We start from the raw sequence: 8664 nt of genomic DNA, 5'->3' as shown, positions 1-8664 counted from the left end.
GTGTCTCAGTAGATGCGAGCTTCAGGTGTTTGACATTGTCATCAACCTATCAAGTCTTTCTGGGGTCTGTAAAAGGCTGACTGCTGTCTTCAGTCCTTGCTGGTTTTTGTTGTTACCAACTAGGATTGGCTCTGTTTGGTTGGAGTGTTTTGTGGGAGTTGCACGGTCTCAGGGGCTAGATTGGAAATGGTGTGAGTTTGTTCTGTGTGAGAGTCTGTTTTACCCTCAACATTTCTACTCAACCCCTATCCTGCATTTCTGGTTGCCTTCACTGTTTTGGTATTAGTGAGTTTTTGTTTAAGGGCTTCAGTATTATTTTACGCCTGTCCTGTGATACCCTTTCCTCACTACTCCACTTTGCCTCTCCTCAAACCCTGTTGTGTGTTTATAGTTGTGCTGCGCCTGTTAGTTCTCCAGCCCGTCCCATCCTGTTTGCAGCTGCACCTATTCTTTCATTAGGGGTGATCGCCTCTAGTATCCCAGTCCTTAGCCTCTTTCAGCTCTCACCCCACCTGTTTGTCAGATCTTTGTGTTCAGAGAGCTAGTAGTTGTTGGGGCCAAGCTTAGCTTGGGTACAGCTGAACAACACCCGCAGGCAGGGCCTAGTCAGCGTCGTAGTGCAAGGGACAGCTTTCCTACCCCATTCCATAGAGTTGCAAGGAGCATTTAGTATCCTAGTTGCTCGGGCATTGGCACAACCTTGTCATTCATTTGCAGAAAGGAACATAAGGGAAAGAGCGCTATTTTGTTTTTTGAAGCATAGTTTGGTTTTTGGACATTATACCACTTTTGCAGAGCCCCTTAACCCTTTCCCACCAATGGCATTTTTTGATTTTCGTTTTTGACTCCCCTCCTTCTAAACCCCATAACTTTTTTATTTCTCCGCTCCCAGAGCCATATGAGGTCTTAATTTTTGCGGGACAAATTTTCTTCATGATACCACCATTAATTATTCTATATAATGTACTGGGAAGCAGGAAAAAAATTCAGAATGGGGTGGATTTGAAGAAAAAATGCATTTCTGCGACTTTCTTACGGGCTTTGGTTTTACGGCGTTCACTATGCAGCCAAAATGACCTGTCCCCTGTATTCTGTGTTTCGGTACGGTTCCAGGGATACCATATTTATATGGTTTTATTTACATTTTGACCCCTAAAAAAAAATTCCAAAACTGTGTTAAAAAATTTTTTTTCTAAAAGTCGCCATATTACGACGGCCGTAACTTTTTTTTATACGTAAGTGTACGGGGATGCATAGGGCGTCTTTTTTTGCGGGGTCGGGTGTACTTTTTAGTTCTACCATTTTCGGGAAATGTTATTGCTTTGATCACTTTTTATTCAAATTTTTATCAGAATCAAAACAGTGAAAAAATGGCGGTTTGGCACTTTCGACTATTTTTCCCGCTACGGCGTTTACCGAACAGGAAAAATATTTTTATAGATTTGTAGAGAGGGCGATTTCGGACGCGGGGATACCTAACATGTATATGTTTCACAGTTTTTAACTACTTTTATGTGTTCTACGAAAAGGGGGGTGATTTGAACTTTTAATTCTTTTTATATTTTTTTTTAACTTTTTTTTTAAATTTTTTTTTTTTTGCATTTATTAGACCCCCTAGGGGTGTTGAACCCCAGGGGGTCTGATCACTAATGCAATGCATTACAATGCTAATGCATTGCAAAAAAGCATTCTTTCTTTTGCAGGCTGCATAGACCAGCCTGCAAAAGAAAGGATTTGCAGACAAGCCTGGGAGCCTGTACAAGGCTCCCGGCTGTCATGGCAACAGGACGTCAGCCCTGGAGCATGCTCCAGGAGCCAGCGATCCCGGCCAAAATGGCGGCGCCCATGTGCCGCCGGGAAAATGGTGCCTCCGGCGCCTTTGACCGCGGCGCCAGAGGGGTTAATGCCTCCAATCAGTCCGGGGACCAATCGGAAGCATTAGAGCCGGTTGTCTACTGCTTAAAGCAGTAGACACCCGGCGGCTATGGCGGCCGCCCGGCTCCCGGGCGGTCGCCATAGTTACAGACCCGACATGCGCCGTACTATTACGGCGCATGTCGGGAAGGGGTTAATTGGCAGTAAAGTGGAATATGCAGACATTTCACCTCATTTTGGACACTGCTCCATTGAAAGGATTTATCAAGTGGCGTAGCGAGCATTTTTATCTCATGAGTGTTGCATTTATTTAGTTTCCAGAAATGAATGTGCAGCTGATAATGAAAAGTTAAAAACTAAATTTTTCCATAGATACGCCATTTCAGTGCCCCATATGTGTGCCCAACTTGTTTCAGCAGAAACATTCCAAAATTTGTTAAGCGGGGATCCTGAGCACAACAACTTTTGGAGCGTTCATCTCTGATAACCCAGGCACAACATGTTACTGAAATTACATATTTCTGGAAAAATAGCTATTTTCATCTTTACAATCAGCTGCGTATTCATTTATCATTTATGGATAATAAATTACAGCAACACTTGGGGGTTAAAAGTGCTCCCTATACCCCTGGATAAAATTCTTAGGGGGTGTAGTTTCCAAAATGGGGTGACATGTCAGGAGAATCCACTTTACTGGCATTTCAGCTCTGCAATAGTGTCATGGTGTCCAAAAATCAAACCATCCAAGTCTGTGTCCCAAAAACCAAATAGTGCTCCTTCCCTTCTGTGCCTGGCTGTGCTCAAACAGCAGTTTATACCCACATATGACATTACGTATGTTATCCTGGGTACACCAGTGTCATATATGTGGTATAACCTGCAGTTTGGGCATACAGCAGGGCGCAGAAGGAAAAAAGCGCCATGTGCAGATTAAGATGTTTGGTATCTGGACGTCATGTTTGTGGAGCCTGTAAGGCACCAGAAAAGTGGATTCCCTTAAAGTAGTGACTCCATTTTGAAAAGGACACCCCTCAAAGAATTTATCAGGGGGTGTAGTGAATGTTAGTATCCCAGATGTAAATGCACAGCGGATGGTGAAGAGTGAATATGTAAGCTGTGCAAAGTACATTGGGTACACCAAATTCCCTACTATATCCCCAGTAGCTCCTAGGGGGGGAGGGGGGGGGGTCACTCTGGTGGTCACTTCTGGTGTATTTTCCCTTGTAAGTTGTAAATCTGGGGTGTCCCCTGATATACGCTCGCACAGCTTATACATTCTCTTCCTGCCGCAGCCAGTTGTGTTCTAATGATTTGGCGATTTTGGGCGTGTTTGTCTTCACATTGTACAAGCTATATTTTCTTTATTTTTCTGATGATGTAGCCATATGAGGGCTTGTTGTTTGCGGTATGAGATGCATTTTGTAATGACACCATTTTTGGGTGCCTACAGCTCATTGAATGAATTTTATTTACTCTTTCTTACTGGAGTTTAAATTAAAATAAAAACAAACCATCAATTCTGGCATTGCGGTTTATCGTTCAAATTTTTCGCCATACAGCATAAGTAACGTTACTTTTATTCTGCGGGTCAGTACAATTATGGCGATAACTCATTTATATTATTTTTTCATGTGTTAGAACATACAATGCAAAAAGTACAGGATGAATATTGCACTACTGATAGTTTGAAATCCTTTATTGGGTTAAATTGCAACGCGTTTCGACAGCTACACTGGTGTCAGGCCAACTGCATAAGATATACAATAAAGACATAGGATACATACAATGAATATACAATAAAAGATAAACTGTTAAATAAATATCAATAAATCATATATAGAAAATTGTATAAAAAAACAACTAAAAATTCTATTAAAAACGTATGTTCAGAGTATTAACGTTAAGGAAAAATAAGAAGAATTAATAATAATAAAGATCAATATATAAAATGTGCCATGTGTTGAAGTTGAAAAGAAAAGTAGCAATGCACAAATAGGTATGCATGTATGTAAATAAATATGGATATTACAAATGTATAACCATATAAAACATGTGTAAAAAATAGCTAAATTAATATCTACATAAATCAAAAAAGCTAAATGATAAAATGGCAGTAGGATGGATGGATGGATGGATGGATGGATGGATGATGATAAATAATGGAAGGAGCGTAACGTTGTGTGTGATGTAAAAGAAATCATAGTGTAAATGGTGAGAACAATAACACATATAGAGACCAGTGAGTGATGGGATGGATTATGAGATCAACTTACCCTGGGGGTGAAATGAATGACAAACAAATGAATAGGATGGTAAGGTTGGGAGAACAAGCAGGCAGCAGTGATGTAGACAGGGCCGCCATCAGGAATTTTGGGGCCCCATACAGCCTAAGTGTCTGGGCCCCCCCCCTGCCATTTTTGCTTTGCGCGCCGCGGGAAATTTAGCCCCACCCACTGTTATGTTGACTCCGCCCACTCATTAATTTTCCATTTGCCCGCACACTGTATAATCCTCCTACAGTCACCCGTAAATTATATGTCCCCCTCCGTCTCTCCCCTAGCTTCATCTACACCCTTCATCTGCCCCCAGATTCATGTCCGCTCCATCTCTGCCCCCAGATTCATATCCCTCCATCTCTGCCCGCAGATTCATGTCCCCACATCTCTGCCCCCAGATTCATGTCACTCCATCTCTGCCCCCAGATTCATGTCCCCTCCATCTCTGCCCCCAGATTCATGTCCCCTCCATCTCTTCCCCCAGATTCATGTCCCCTCCATCTCTGCCCCCAGATTCATGTCCCCACATTTCTGCCCACAGATTCATGTCCCTCCATCTCTGCCCCCAGATTCATGTCCCCCCATCTCCATACCTCCCAACTTTTGAAGAACTAAAAGAGGGACAAAATGTGTGGCGCGCTTAACGCGCCGCAGCAAATTTAGCCCCGCCCACTTTTGTGTTGACCCCGCCCACTCGTTAATTTTCCATGTGCCCGCACACAGTATAATCCTCCTACAGTCACCCGTAAATTATATGTCCCCCCTCTATCTCTCCCCCAGTTTCATATACACCCTTCATCTGCCCCCAGTTTCATGTCCCCCTTCCATCTCTGCCCCTAGATTCATGTCCCCACATCTCTGCCCCCAGTTTCATGTCCCCTCCATCTCTGCCCCCAGATTCATGTCCCTCCATCTCTGCCCCCAGATTCATGTCCCTCCATCTCTGCCCCCAGATTCATGTCCCCCATCTCTGCCCCCAGATTCATGTCCACACCTGAATCGGGTTCCGGCTCAGCCGCATGTGTGTCACCGAGAGAGGCGGCAGCGGCGAAGTGAGGAGCTGACACAGGTCAGCTCCTCGCTTCAGCCGCATATGTGTCAGCGAGACAGGCGGCAGCTGCGAAGCGAGGAGCTGACCTGTGTCAGCTCCTCGCTTCAGCCGCGTATGTGCTCAACTCAGATCTGCGTCCTCTGGACGCAGATCTGAGTTGAAACAGGACATACAATGACTGCTGCCGGCGCCAGGGGGCCCGGCCCCCCCCCCCATTTTAAAATTTGGCCGAGCCCCTGACGCCAGTAGCAGTAGTACTGGCCTATCGGTGGCCCTGGATGTAGACACCGGTGCTTGTGTGCTGACTATAGTAAGGGACACGTGAATAACAATAGAATGTGGGAGAAAGCCTCAGGAGAGCTGGAGGAACAGTGCAAGTGCAGTAGGAGAAAGGAAAGGAGGAACGGGCATGCGCGAGAGATGCCCAGGAGAAGACGCGCAGAGAAAGAAACAAGTAACTGTGCAGGTGCAGTAAGAAAAAAAAAGAAAATGCGAGTGAAAGCAGGAGCGAGGAGGAGATGAGCGGTGCTGATAACGGGAGGAGCATCTTAGAGAATGAGGTTTTTTTTCATGTGTTACTAAGTCTAAAGCTGCATTAGTAAAACAGAATCGCATTGACTTCAATGGGTTCAGTCTTACGCACGCTACCCATTGAACTCAATGGGAGGCTTTTTTACCTATTGCTTTCAATGTGATACACGCGAGTAGAGGCAGGGCAGAGGAAGTGGGATTCAGGCCGGGGAAAGGGGAGAGGCAGGGTTTTGCGGGAGGAGGAGAAAAGGGAGGCCAGGGTGGCGGCAGCCGCAAGGCAATACGGGAGGGGCCAGAGCCGCACTGCAGGTGGGTTGCGCAAGGAAGGAGGGGGTCGCAGACGAAGTCGCGGGTATTGCTAGTAATTGATAAAACTTAACTTTTATTGTAATAAAAAATAAAAACCTATGGACATCCACCAAACAAAACAGAAGGGAGTGTGGTACTTATTGTATGCGAACAGTGCTACCCTCAGATGAAAATGAATGGATTGCACCACCACCTATCCTCGGGTAAAAATGAAAAGATGACAAAAAAAAATATCAAGCAAAGGGGTAAACTATTTGTAAATAACTGCTGTGGTAATACTGTGAGGTGTTAGCGCTGACTATCCAAATTCCATAAGTATAGATGAAATCTTTCGGAAAACATGGACATGGATGCTTTCTCATTGCCAGAGTAGCTCCGCCCCACATGACATCATCAAAGTTCCTTTAGCCTACTTACATCTAGTGCAGGATAGAGTCCCTGTGTCCCCTCCACCTTCCCCTTGGCAGCACCCCACACAGTCAGCACCTGGCAACCCAGTGGGCACCCTCCGGGGCTTTGGGCCCCAGCACTTGCCCAGGTTTTCTGGGTGCTGACGCCGGCCTGTATACAAAGATGAGCGGCCAGTAATATGAACACTCTATGCGTTTCCCTCTTCTCTCAATATTAGGGTTCAAAAGGAGCTGATAAATATGTAGGGAACCCACCCCCTTAACATGTTTGAAACAAAAGGTATGCCTACAAAAGGCTACACAAAGATAATAATAATAATAATAAATTTTATTTATATAGCGCCAACATATTCCGCAGCACTGTACAATTTGTAGGGTTCAAGTACAGACAGAAAGATACATTACAAAGAAAGTCATTTCACACAATGGGACTGAGGGCCCTGCTCGCAAGAGCTTACAATCTATGAGGTAGAGGGGGTGACACAAGAGGTAGCAGGGGCGGCATTGCTTATGCAGAGGTCAGACACTTTTGTAATAGAGGTGACTGTCATTACATAAACATAAAACTGTATGAGCAGCCACCAGTACAGATGAGCGAGTACTGTTCGGATCAGCTGATCAGAACAGCACGCACGCATTGAAATGAATGGAAGCACCTGGTACTTCCGCTTTGACGCCGGCCGGCCGCTTAACCCCCCGCGTGCCGGCTACATCCATTCATTTCAATGCGTGCGTACTGTTCGGATCGGCTGATCCGAACAGTACTCACTCATCTCTAGTCACCAGTCGTGTCCTTTAACATGTGGATGGAGCTTGGACAAATAAAGTTAGCATGAGATTACATCATACCATGTGGGGAAATGTGGGAGCGGGGACAGAGGAGGGTTAAGGGTTTATGTTCGACATTGTGATAGGCTTGTCTGAAAAGATGCGTCTTTAGTTTGCGCTTGAAGCTGTAAAAGTTGTGAGCTAATCTTATTGTCCGGGGTAGAGCATTCCAGAGAAGTGGTGCAGCTCGGGAGAAGTCTTGTATACGAGCGTGGCAGGTTCTGATAATAGAGGATGTAAGTGTTAGGTCATTGAGTGAGCGGAGAACACGGGTTGGGCGGTAGAGATGAGGGAAGAAATGTAGGGAGGTGCAGCATTATGGAGAGCCTTGTGGATGAGAGTGATAACGTTATATTTTATTCTATAATGAATAGGCAGCCAATGTAGCGACTGGCACAGACCCGAGGCATCGCTGTAGCATCTAGACTGACATATGAGCCTGGCCGCTGCATTCAGAATAGATTGTAGAGGGGAGAGTTTAGTGAGGGGAAGACCCATTAGTAAGGAGTTACAGTAGTCAAGGCGAGAATGAATCAGAGACAATAAGTGTCTTTAGTGTATCTCTGGTAAGGAAAGGGCGTATTCTGGAGATATTTTTGAGGTGGAGGTGACATGAACGTGCGAGTGATTCAACATGAGGGGTGAAGGAAAGGTCTGCGCCAAACATGACCCCGAGGCAGCGGGCATGCTGCCTAGGAGTTATAGTAAGGCCTGAGACTGCAATGGCTATATCAGGGACAGATCTATTAGATGGTGGAAACAGTAGTAGTTCAGTCTTGGAGAGATTTAGTTTCAGATAGAGCGAGGACATGATATTAGAGACAGCAGAGAGACAGTCACTGGTGTTCTGTATGAGTGCAGGGGTGATGTCACGGGAAGATGTGTATAATTGGGTGTCATCAGCATAAAGATGGTACCTACAGCCAAATCTGGCAATGGTTTGTCCAATGGGGGCTGTGTAGAGAGAAAAGAGCAGGGGGCCTAGGACCGAGCCCTGAGGAACCCCAACAGCAAGGGAAAGAGGAGAGGAAACAGAGCCCGCAAATGCTACACTGAAAGTGCGGTCTGAGAGATAAGAGGAGAACCAGGAGAGCGCAGTGTCATTGAGGCCAACTGAGCGGAGCATAGTGAGGAGGAGTTGATGGTCAACAGTGTCAAAAGCTGCAGAGAGGTCCAGAAGAATAAGAAGAGAGAAGTCACCATTGGATTTAGCCATTAGGAGATCATTGGAGACTTTTGTGAGAGCCGTTTCAGTAGAGTAGAGTAGGAAAAGCAGATTGTAAGGGGTCAAGCAGAGAGTTAGCAGAGAGATAGCGGATTAAACGAGAATAGACCAGGCGTTCCAAGAGTTTAGAGATGAAGGGGAGGTTAGAGACGGGTCGAT

This window comes from Leptodactylus fuscus, chromosome 9, assembly GCF_031893055.1.
Source record: "Leptodactylus fuscus isolate aLepFus1 chromosome 9, aLepFus1.hap2, whole genome shotgun sequence".
NCBI classification, from domain to species: Eukaryota; Metazoa; Chordata; class Amphibia; order Anura; family Leptodactylidae; genus Leptodactylus; species Leptodactylus fuscus.
Note: the sequence above shows the minus strand (reverse complement) of the source record.